Here is a 12,996-nt window from a genome sequence, read left to right as displayed (position 1 = left end):
AGCAAGTGTGTGTGTGTGTGTGTGTGTGTGTAAAAAAAATTTTTTTAACACATTTGGTCCTAAAATTAGGAATAGGAAACATTAAAAAAAAGTATTCAAAGCAAGAGAAACTTTAGGTAGTTTAAAGCAAAAGAGACAGATTAAGGGGTATTTCACAGAGGACCATGGCAAGAATGCAGTTGGACTTCACAAGGGACTTGCACAAAGCAAGGGAAAGGCATCAGGAGCCTGGGAGTATCGCTTCTTCCTCGTCTCTGAGACATCTCTTCACTCGTTCTCTTCTACATAGTTCACTTTGTGGAAAATGGCTGCCTTGTACCTCTTCGTTCAGATATCAACCCAGGATGAGATTGGACCCCTAGTCCTAATACCAAATTCGAAAGATAGGGACTCCACTTCACACTCCAGTCAGCTGTGGTCATGTCATAGGGTGGGGAGCAGGTTCACTAGTACCGAAGCTGCTAGGGTCCCAAATCTGTACCCAATGGCTGGGAGGGGAGAGGAGGGTAGTTGGGAGGCAGTCACAGAGAAGAGAGGCTGGATACCACACAAACACCAACAAACGTGCTTTTTGTTTTGTTTTGTTTTGTTTTGCGGTACGCGGGCCTCTCACTGCTGTGGTCTCTCCCGTTGCGGCGCACAGGCCCCAGACACACAGGCTCAGCGGCCATGGCTCACGGGCCCAGCCGCTCCGCGGCATGTGGGATCCTCCCGGACCGGGGCACGAACCTGCGTCCCCTGCACCGGCAGGCGGACTCTCAACCACTGTGCCACCAGGGAAGCTCCCAAACGTGCTTTAAAAAAAAAAAAAAATTATTGGCGTATAGTTGATTTACAATGTTGTGTTAGTTTCAGGTGTACAGCAAAGTGAATCAGTTACACATATACGTATATCCACTCTTTTTTTTTTTAGATTATTTTCCCGTATAGGCCATTATGGAGTATTGAGCAGAGTTCCCTGTGCTATACAGCACGTTCTTATCAGTTATCTATTTTATATATTGTAGTGTGTATATGTCAATCCCAATCTCCCAATTTATCCCTCCCCGCCTTATCCCCTGGTAACCATAAGTTTGTTTTCTACATCTGTGACTCTACTTCTCTTTTGTAAATAAGTTCATTTGTACCCTTTTGTTTAGATTCCACATGTGATATGATACTTGTCTTTCTGTGTCTGGCTTACTTCACTCGGTATGACAGTCTCTAAGTCCATCCACGTTGCTGCAAATGGCAATATTTCGTTCCTTTTTTATGGCTGAGTAGTATTCCACTGTATATATGTACCACATCTTCTTTATCCATTCCTCTGTTGATGGACATTTAGGTTGCTTCCATGTCTTGGCTATTGTAAATAGTGCTGCAATGAACATTGGGGTGCATGTATCTTTTTGAATTAAGGTTTTCTCCAGGTATATGCCCAGGAGTGGGATTGCTGGGTCATATGGTAGTTCTCTTTTTAGTTTTTTAGGTAACCTTCATACTGTTCTCCATAGTGGCTCTACCAATTTACATGCCCAGCAACATGTAGGAGGGTTCCCTTATCTCCACACCCTCTCCAGCATTTATTATTTGTAGACTTTTTGATGACGCCCATTCTGACTAGTGTGAGGTGATACCTCGTAGTTTTGATGCGCATTTCTCTAATAATTAGTGATGTTGAGCTTTTCACGTGCTTTTTGGCCATCGACCATGCTTGTATTTCAAAGTTTGGCCATATAAAGAGTAGCACGTTTAGGGACTCTGAGAGGGGGGACAAAACCAGGAGGCTGAAAGGGGTGAGGAGAAAAGGATACAGAGAGGAGAGCAGGGCAACACCATAGAGGGATGGAGGCTCACAGCATGATAGCACCCGAGGGAGAGGACCAGCGAATCCATGCCAGACCCAGTCCTGAGAGGCAGCAGACACCGCCTGGGCAGCAGGGGCTGCACCTTAGCAGGAGCTGGTTTGCTAAATAGAGGGCAAGAGCTCAGGTCCTGTGGATCTTGAAAAAAGAAACTATGCTTCTTGCCTCCTACTTCTGTTCCCTGCCTTAAGACAGAGACTAAAGCATGGTGAGATTTGCAATTCAAAGGAAAGCCAGCTCCATGATCTGCTTGTTGTTTGGCTGATCTTGCATCATGAGCACCCAGCTACTCATTGGCTGCTCGTTCTGAACAGCCAATGTGTTGCCCTCTGTGAATGTGAAAAATGGGGGTAATTGCATTGTTAAGAAGTTGCTCCCTCTCTTGTGGGAATCATGCTTACATAGTTCATTGGATTCCTTTCCTGGAGGACCCCAAGTTTAATTTCGGTTGTTTTGGGGGTCCTGAAGTGAACTTAGGGTCACAGCCTGGAGGGGAGTTTGGTGATGTGGTGAACTGAGGAAATATTTTAGGGAAAGGACAGATCTCAGTCAGCTCAGGATGCTATAGTGAAATATTATAAACGGAGTGGCTCATAAACAACAGAAATTTATTTCTCCCATTTGGAGGCTAGAAGCATGAGATCAGGGTGCCAGGGTATTCGGTTTCTGGTGAGAAATTCTCTTCCAGGTTGCACACCTTTCTAGTTGTATCCTCACATGGCTCACGGCAGAGCAGAAAAAGCAAGCTCTCTTGTGACTCTTTTAAGGCCACTAATCCCATTCATGAGAGCTTTACCCTTATGACTTCATCTATCCTAATTACCTCCTAAGGCCCAACCCCACCTCCTAATACCATCACTTTGGGGGTGGAGTTTCAACATATAAATTTTGAGGGGACACAAACATTCAGTCCATAACAGCAAAGGAATCATATGTTCAAATCCTCTACTGCTTCAACTAAGTGAAATGTTTCTGCTTCGCATGGGGTGAAACTTAAGAGCTGCAGGTTTTGAGGTAGAAAAGGAGCTCTTATAGGAAGATGGAGCCAGGCATCCTCCCAGAGGGGGCTCAAGAGGACCTACTGCACTGTCCGCACCCTCCTCCCTGCCCAAGCGTGTATGTGTCTCCTGATTCCATGACCTGTTGTGGCCTGCCACACTTGCACCCATGTCCCTGACCTAGGGACCCTCACGAGGAGTTGAAGTCTCTTCTGTGCAGCTGCCCCTCCCATGAGGAAGCACAAGATACAGTAAAGAACAAGGGTATTACAAGGTTTGTCCTCTGTGCATCTCTCACCCAGGGCCTTATCAGAGGTGGCTCGTGGAAAATTATGATTGACGCTTTCTTATCTCTTTTCCCATCAGCATCATGACTAGTGGCATGAATAAAATACTAAGAGCCTCTAGTGTAGGGAATCAATGTAGAGCTCACTCTCCTCACTTGGATGTTCATTCATCTCTCATACATCTATTGAGCACCTTCTTCATAGCATGTACGGTGCTGTGTTAGGACCAGGTCCCTGCACTCCTGATCTTCGTAGATGTCGTGCTTAATATTTCTGAGCACCTGCTGTGTGCTTTGCCTACATTATCTCATTTATTTATCACAACATCTTCATGGTATTCACTTTTTTGGGGATGTGAGTTGATTTACAATGTTGTGTTAGTTTTAGGTGTAGAGCAAAGTGATTCAGTTATACATGAGATAACACAGGGAACTATACTCAATATTTTGTATTCACTTTTTATAGGAGAGACCTGAGGCTCTCAGAGGATAAGTGACTTGCTAAGTTTCGGAGTTGGGATTTGGACCCAGATCTATGACTCAAAAGCTTGATCACTTTCCATTCAAGGGGGAGGCAGACACGTCAATAGACAAACAACCCGTAACAAAGTGGGTGTTCTTGAAGAGGCAGACACAAGTAGTGGTGGTGGCTGACTTGCCTGGAAAGTCAGCAGAGACGCTGTGACAGTTGCTTTATTCATCAGGACTGGGAAGACAAATGGGCACAACACATGTTCCCTGCCCTCAAGCCACATTCAGGGTCTGTGCTAGGTCCTCTTTGCTTCGTCTCTCACCTCTGTGAACTGTCCCCTTTCGTCCTGCCTATTAATTATGATCAGCAGTAACTACACAACCCCTGACCTTTGTCTGGGTGGCCAGATAAAATATAGGATGGCCAATGAGATTTGAATTTCAGATAAATGAATACTTTTTCAGTGTAAATATGTTCCCAGTGTTGCATAATATGTACTTATGCTAAAGAATTATTCATTGTTTACATAATTCAAAAAGAGACACGTACCACAATGCTCATTGCAGCACTATTTACAATAGCTAGGACATGGAAGCAGCCTGTCTATCAACAGATGAATGGGTAAGGAAGATGTGGCACATATATACAATGGAATATTACTCAGCCATAAAAAGAAACAAAATTGAGTTATTTGTAGTGAGGTGGATGGATCTAGAGTCTGTCATACAGAGTGAAGTAAGTCAGAAAGAGAAAAACAAATACCATAGGCTAACACATATATATGAAATCTAAAAAAAAAATGGTTCTGAAGAACCTAGGGGCAGGATAGGAATAAAGATGCAGACCTACTAGAGAATGGACTTGAGGACATGGGGAGGGGGAAGGGTAAGCTGGGACGAAGTGAGAGAGTGGCATGGACATATATACACTACCAAATGTAAAATAGATAGCTAGTGGGAAGCAGCCGCATAGCACAGGGAGATCAGCTCGGTGCTTTGTGACCACCTAGAGGGGTGGGATAGGGAGGGTGGGAGGGAGGGAGACACAAGAGGGAGGGGATATGGGGATATATGTATATGTATAGCTGAGTCACTTTGTTATACAGCAGAAACTAACACACCACTGTAAGGCAATTATACTCCAATAAAGATGTTAGAAAAAAAAAGAATTATTCATTGTTTATCTGAAATTCAAATTTCACTGGGTGTCCTGTATTTTTATTTGCTAAATCTGGCAACTCTAAACCCAGCCAGAGACCTCTTGTTTGGTCCTCACAGCCAGAAGCCATACCTTTCTTAGCCCTTGGCTTTTCTGTGTAGCATCCTGATAGCAGCCTGGCCCTGGGCTCCTGGGCTCCACCCAAGCACTCTCACCTGCTGCTGTACATGCCCCAGCGTGGGAGCGGGCTCTGCTGCTGCTGCAGAGAAAAGCTTTCATCATATTTTCTTGCTCTGCTTTCTCTGATAGCACCTCCCTGGCACCACACTGGCAGGCTGGCACAGTCAGCAGAGCATGCAGGTAGAAATTGGCAGAGCTTCATCTCAAAGGAAATGGCCCAAGAGGGGAAAATGTTGAAACAGTAGAAGTCTGCGGCCTAAACTCAAAGCACAGACTGTTAATAAATATCCTTCACTTTGCAGGTTGGAAGAAGCAGACATTTTTAGTTACTCGATTCTTTCCTCAGTTAGGGCTCCTGGTCCCTCTCCTCCTCTTCCCTGTTCAGATGTTTACTAAGGACCTACCATGAACACCATACTATCAGACAGGCAGAGATGAAGAAAACTTCTCCCTCAAGGATCTCATGGCCCAGCAAGGAAACCAAGATCTGCCTAAATAGCTGTAACATACAGTAGAAAATTAACACCTGAGGGAAGTGCAGAGAGAAAGCTATGGGACTTCAGAAGAAGAAGAAGAAGGTGAGGGAGAGGGTCAATCCAAGCTCCTTCGTGAAGGAGGTGTCTTTTGAGCAGACCCTCAAAGGATAAATAGTATTTAAACATTCTCATTTTGCTGAATAACAAACTGTTGAACACTGATTCATTAACAGCAATTTATAATTTGTCAAATGACCAGTTCACTAAAACCTTGTTTCTTTTAAATATTTATAGACTTTATAGCAATTTGTTTTTTACCAAAACTTCCAAATATTGTTTATTATTGTTTTTTAAAATCTCAGGCAATGTTCATGTCCCAAATACCAAAAATATCATAAGGTTTATTTCTCTCTTCCACCCAATTTTATTTTTTAATGTCTAAAAATTGTATAAGTTTCAGGGTACAGCATTATAGTTTGACATCTGTATTCACTACAAAGTGATCACCATTACAAGTCTAGCTGCCATCCATCACCATAGAGTTGATCCGCTTCACTCATTTTGCCTACCCCTTAACCCCTTCTCCTCTGGTAACCACCGATCTCTTCTCTGTATCTGTATACCTGTATCTGTGCATCTGTTCTTGTTTCATCCTGTTTGTTCATCCGTTTTGGGTTTTTTTTAGATTCCACATATTGGTGAAATCATATGGTATTTGTCTTTCTCCACCTGACTAGTTCACTTAGAATAATACTTTCAAGTTCCATCCAAGTTGTCGCAAATGGCAAAATTTCATTCTTTTTTATGGCCGAGTAGCATGCCATTGTATATATACACCACATCTTCTTTATCCATTCATTCATTGATGAACACTTAAGTTGTTTCCATATCTTGGCTATTGTAAATAATGCTGCAATGAACTTGGTGCATATATCTTTTCAAGTTTGTGTTTTCATGTTCTTCAGATAAATACCCAGAAGTGGAATAGCTGGGTCATACAGTAGTTTTATTCTTAATTTTTTGAGGACTCTCCATACTGTTTTCCATATTGGCTCCACCAATTTACAGATTAGTAAGTGGATCCCCATCACCTATAGTCCATGTGATTTTCAATCTGGTGGTTTTACCCTGGTTTTTGGGTAGAGTCTGCTCATGAGCGCTTTAAAAGTGGGTTTTCCAGACTGGTGGTTGCTGAGGGGAAGGGGGTTGCGGGAGGGACGGAGTGGGAGGTTGGGGTTAGCAGATGTAAGCTTTTATATATAGAATGGGTTAACAACAAGGTCCTACTCTATAGCACAGAGAAACATATTCAATATCCGATGATATACCATAATAGAATACTTTTTAAAATAATGTATATTGTATATATATGTATAACTGAATCAATTTGCCGTATAGCAGTAATTAACACAACATTGTAAGTCAACTATACTTCAACTTAAAGAAAAAAAGGGAAAAAAAGTGGGTTTTCCATTCCCTGCATTTCTATAGTCTTCCTGAGCATATTCCCCATTGGTTTTTCAAAGCCAAGAGCTTGGGATGCTTGACTGGCTTGTGTCTCCCATGCAGGATCAAGGGGTTGGGGTGCCTGATGTGGAGCGCAAATCCCTTGTTCCTCAGGGAAGAGATTCATACCTTTGTGATCCCTCTGCGTGTGGATCACTGTGGCTAGGGTGTGAGTTTTTCTTTGAGGAGCCCGTCTCTCTGCTTCTCTTACCCATGTCAATGCTGTCCTTCTACCTTTTGTTGTGGAAGCTCTGTTCCTCCAGTTTTCAGGTCCCCTTCTGAGGGGATTATTCCATACATAGTTGTAGATCTCTTGTGTCCACGGGAGGAGGTGAGTTCAGGATCTTGCTACAACACTGTCTTGAACCTTCTCTTTCCTGATGAATCTCTTCCAACCAACTTTAAACTCATTTCTCTGTGTACTTGGGCTTCTGCGACTCCACTGACTTGATTCCCACGGGTACAATTTTCTGCAGACACATGCTCGAAGCTTTCTCTATCGCATGACTATTCCTATGTAATTTTGACTTTTTTGAAATAAGCAGAATAATAAAGACAATAACAACAAACACCCACTGTTCAGCTTTAGCAAATCTTAACATTTTTCAATATTTGCTTCAGATAATTTTTCACTAGAAACGAATATTACAGATACAGTTGAAGCCCCTATGTACCCTTGCCTGTGATTTGATTCCTTTCCTTTCCAGAATCTGAGACTTCTCTTTCCCATGTTTATTTTTATACTTTTCTACATATGCATGATTCCTTAAAGGCTTAGCATTGTTTTGCATATCTAAAAACTATTTATGTATGTACATATATATCATAATACCATTTATGTCCTTCTTTAACGTTATGTCCTTATGATTTATCCATACCTAAGCATAGAGCTGTTAATTCATTTTAGATTACTGTATAGCATTCCATTTTACAAATATACTATAATCTATTCATTCTTCTGTTGATGGACGTTTAGGTTATTTCCAATTTTTTATTATTACAAACAAAGCTGGAATACATTCTGTACATACACTATAGTCTCTCTAGAATATATTACTAGAAATGGCATTCTATAGGTTATACTCATCTTCACCTTTGTTAGGTATTGCCTAATTGATTATCAAAACATTTGGACCAATTTACTCTCACTAGCAATATTTCTGTTTATCGAGCAAGGGGCAAGGGCAAACCCCACAGATAACACGTGGTACATGCATGTTTCAACCTGCAGGTATAAGGGAAAGTATGTGGTGCCTCAGATTCTGACCATTTCATGAGGAAGTGTGCTCAGGCCAGGCACAGCTGGACACACTATGTATTGTGTACAGGAGAAGGACTACACATTTCCTGTGACCTCACATGTTTATAGAGGTGTATGGAGGAATCAGGATCATCTGAGCAAGCTGGCTTTGTGATTAAGATTTTAGCCTTCCTGGCATGAGAAATGTGTCGGAAACAGCCCAATAATTTAGAGAATTTATAGACCGGAGGTTCTGCAGCCCTCCCCGAAGAGCCAGCTCATTGATAGGCTCCCTGAACAAGGCTCACAACAGTCGTCCAGCAGACAACTGGTTTATCTCTCTACGTTACACCTCTGGCCCTGGAGGCTTATTAAACATAGGCCTTCTGACGCAGGGAATGTATTAGTCGACAACATTGTGACAAATGTGCATCATGGGCTATGAAAGGCAAAAAGGTATTTTGGGACTGCTTGTCCACATCTGTAATACAAAGGAAGAAAGGGTGTTCTAAATTTTTTAATATAGGTCTTTAATCTATTTAGAATGTTTTGTTTTGGAGAAAGTGGAAATTTCATTATTAAAAAATATGATTAACATATTATCCTTGTCCTATTTATTAAACAGCTTATACTTTATTCCATTGATTTACAATGCCCCCTCTGTCACTAATCAAGTTTTCATACATACATGGTCAGTTTGAGGGCTCCCTGTTCTATTCCTCTGGTCTATCCTCTACACATAGGCTAACACCATACACTCTTAGTTATTCTTACTTTATAATCAATTTTCATTTTTGAAAGAGTAAGTTCCTCAACCTTGTGATTTTAAAAAATTGTTTTGGTTTTTCTTGGCCATTTGTTCTTCCATAGAATGTTAGATCTAACTTGTCAAGTTACCTGAAAATTCTGTTGTGATAAGTATTAAAAATAGGAAACATAAATCAATATACATATTGAATTAATAGATTTGGGAAGAACTGATTTTTTTTAAAGAGCTTATATCTTTATGATAAAGTGTATTCTCATCCATGATCATGGTATATCTCATTATCTTTTACGTCTTTCAATGTTATCTTTAAGGGTACGATAATTAGATAGGGTTCTTCACTTGGATTTGGAACAAATTGAGAAATAAAGGAGTAGTACTTAGGAGACAAAGATATTACCTTTTGCTGATAGAGACCAGGTTAGAGGATATGGCTTTGGGTCAGATAGTCAAGTTCTTGGTACTAAATATCAGTAAGCATTCAAAAGATTTATACAAACAATCTCAAAGATAGAACTATATATAGGACCCTGTCAGGAGTTTGCACCCCAAGAAGAAGAAAAACAGAACTGAGCCTAGCACGCCCACATTATTCTTCCTAAATTTACTATTTAATATCACTCTGTCCTCCAAGGAGCAAAATGAGTAAAGGGGCAGAGAGACTGAGAGGGTTTGTCATACCAGTAGAGCTCCTTTCAAACGGGTAGAAATCTTACAAGTAGGAAAAAATATTCTTTCTTTATATTATATACCTTATATTAGGTTTTAGTCTTTTTAAATTGAGAATGGAATTTGTTTCCTATTACACTTTTTCATTGGTTATCATGGGTATATAGGAATTCTATTGGTTTATCTATGATGACCTCATTTTCAGCAACCTAAGAACCACCTTATGAGATAAGTAATGTTATTATTCTCTTTTAGGTAAACTGAGGCAACGAAGAGTTTAAGTAACTTGCTCAGGGTCACAGACCTAGGATGTGGTAGAGCCTGGCTCTTGCCTAGGAAGTCTGATTCCAGAGCTTTCACTCTAAATCCCCATGTAAACTTCTTTCACATGAACGCATAGTATCCGTTGTATGGATGACCCATCATTTATTTACTCAGTCCCTATTGATGAACATTCAGTTTATTTCCAGTCTTTCCTTATTACAGATACACTGCAACAAGTAACCTTGTACATATGTCATTTAAAAAACATGACATGAAATAAATTTCTAGCATAACAAGATGTCCTAGGTTCATCTTGCACTTTTCCTGCCCCAGACCTGGAATCAACTGTTCTATCAAGGAGCCTGGTTACTTTTAGTGGGGAATAGTATTTAGAAACCAATATCTGGGCTTTTGACACGTATCTTTTACTGAGACTCTCTTAATCTTTAAATGTCTAGAAAATGTCTTCATTTTGCCCTCACTCTTGAATAAGTTTGACTAGGGGAACAAAGTCTAAGTTAACAATTCCTTTTCCTTAGCACTTTGAAAATATTACTCCATTATTTTCTGGCATGATAAGAAGTTTGCTGTCAGTCTAATTATCACTTCTCCATAGTTAATCTTTTTTCTATAATGGCTATTAAGATTTTTTCTATAAACTTATTATTCCACAATTTCACTTCAATGTAACCAGATGTGAATTTATTTTTATTTATCTTGCTTGATACTCAGCATGTACTTTTTATATGAGAACTCATGTTTTTCTTCAATCCTAAAATTTTTTCAACTATTTTTATAGCTTTATTGAGACATGATTCACATACGATAAAATTCACCTTTATAAAGTATACAATTCAGTGGTTTGTAGTATATTCACAAAGCTGTACAACCATCACCACTAAGTCAAGAACACTTTCAATACAGCAAAAAGAAACTCCATACCCATCAGCAGTCATTCCCCATTCCTCCCTTCCCTGATTCCCTGGCAATCACTAACCTACTTTCTCTCTCAATAAATTTCCCTATTCTGGACATTACATATAAATTAAATCATGTGTGACCTTTTGTATCTGGCTTCTTTCGCTTAGCATAATTTTTTCAAGGTTCGTCCATGTTGTAGCATGTGTCAATATTTCTTTCCTTTTTATGGCTGTATAATATTCCATATGTATATACTGCATTGTTTGGTCCATTCACCAGTTGAAGGACATTGTAATTTCCACTTTTTGGCTACTAAGAATAATGCTGCTATGAACATTTGTGTCCATATTTTTAGACAAACGTGCATAAAAATATGATTTCAATTCCCATCAGTGGAATTCCATAGGAGTAGAATTGCTGGATAATATAGTAACTCTAACTTTAAAGTTTTGAGGAATGGCTAAACTGTTTTCCACAGTGACTGCGCCATTTTACATTCCTACTAGCAGTGTATGAAGATTACAACTTCTCCAAAACCTCACCAACACTTGTTCTTTTTTTTTTTTCTTCTTTTTAAAAAAAATTCTAGCCATCCTAGTGGTAGTGGTAACTTGTGGTTTTTAAATAATTTTGAATATCTTCTTATGTACTTATTAGCATTTACATAAGTTCTTTAGAAAAATGTCTATTCAAATTTTTTGCCATTTTTAAATTGAAAAACTTGTCTTTTTATTGTTGAATTGCGGAGGTTCTTTATATACCCTAGCATGACGGTGCCCTCTTGAAGTACACAAACTTAATTTGATGAAGTCAAATTTATCTGTTTCTTCTTTTGTCAGTTGGATTTTTGGTATCATACCTGAGAAACCATTGCCTAATCCAAGGACATAAAGATTTATTCCTTTGTTTTTTTCTAAGAGTCTAATAGTTTTAGTTTTACATTTTAGTTTTACATTTAGGTCTATGGTCATTTGGAGTTAATTTTTGTTTATGGTGTGAGGTAGGGGTCCAAATTCATTCTTTTGCAAGCAGATATACATATGAACTTTTTTTTAAACATCTTTATTGGAGTATAATTGCTTTACAATGGTGTGTTAGTTTCTGCTTTATAAAAAAGTGAATCAGGTATACATATACATATATTCCCATATCTCCTCCCTCTTGCATCTCCCTCCTATCCTCCCTATCCCACCCCTCTAGGTGGTCACATAGCACCCAGATGATCTCCCTGTGCTATGTGGCTGCTTCCCACTAGCTATCTATTTTACATTTGGTAGTGTATATATGTCCATGCCACTCTCACTTCCTCCCAGCTTACCCTTCCCCCTCCCCGTGTCCTCAAATCCTTTCTCTATGTCTGTGTCTTTATTCCTGTCTTGCCCCAGGTTCTTCAGAACCATTTTTTTTTGGATTCCGTATATAACACATGAACTATTAATTTTCAAAAATTTCTTCCTCACAATTCTCTCCATTCTTTTCTTATGAGACTTTTTAAAGAGATTGGAATGGAGACACAACCTATTCTCTATGTCACTTGACTGCTGTTACATTTTTTACATAAGAGTATTTTTCATAGTGTTTACTCTGTCATATTTTAATTCACAAACTTTCTCTTTGTGTTCCGGTTTGCTAAATTTTTTAAATCATTGAATAAAGATTATATTTACAATATTTCTAAACTATTTTTTCTGATTAAGGAAAAACCCATTTAATTAATTTATTAGTTTTGAATATGTAATATAGGCACATTGTACAAAATTCAAAAGATATAAAACATAATGAAGAGGTTAGTGGCTTTTTAAAAACACATCTGTTCTTGTTTCATTTTTGCCAGTTTTTGTTTCATAATTTTGTATCTGTGTAATGCATATTATTCACAGAGCTAGATGAGCAGCGGGACGGATAGGAGAGAAGCCCTGATGGTGAAATGACAATGGGAAGGAAAGAGGGAGGGTTTGGGAACAGTTAAGAGTTGAGTTTGATAGGAGAAAAGCTTGTGTAATGAAGTCTAGTGGGAGGCAAGGCTGGAAAGGTGGGTTGGGGTCAGTCTGTGGACTTTGGAATAAAAGGTGAGAAAAGGTTAGTTGAAAAATTTGAACATTATTCTCTTAGCAATGTAGTCTTTGAAGATGTTTTTCACCACACAACAAATACTGTGCTTTAGGAAGATTAATATGTTTTAAATAGGCCAAAGAGAGAAGATTGGTAGTCTAGGC

This window comes from Tursiops truncatus, chromosome 4, assembly GCF_011762595.2.
Source record: "Tursiops truncatus isolate mTurTru1 chromosome 4, mTurTru1.mat.Y, whole genome shotgun sequence".
Lineage (NCBI taxonomy): Eukaryota > Metazoa > Chordata > Mammalia > Artiodactyla > Delphinidae > Tursiops > Tursiops truncatus.
This window is presented reverse-complemented; position numbering follows the sequence as displayed.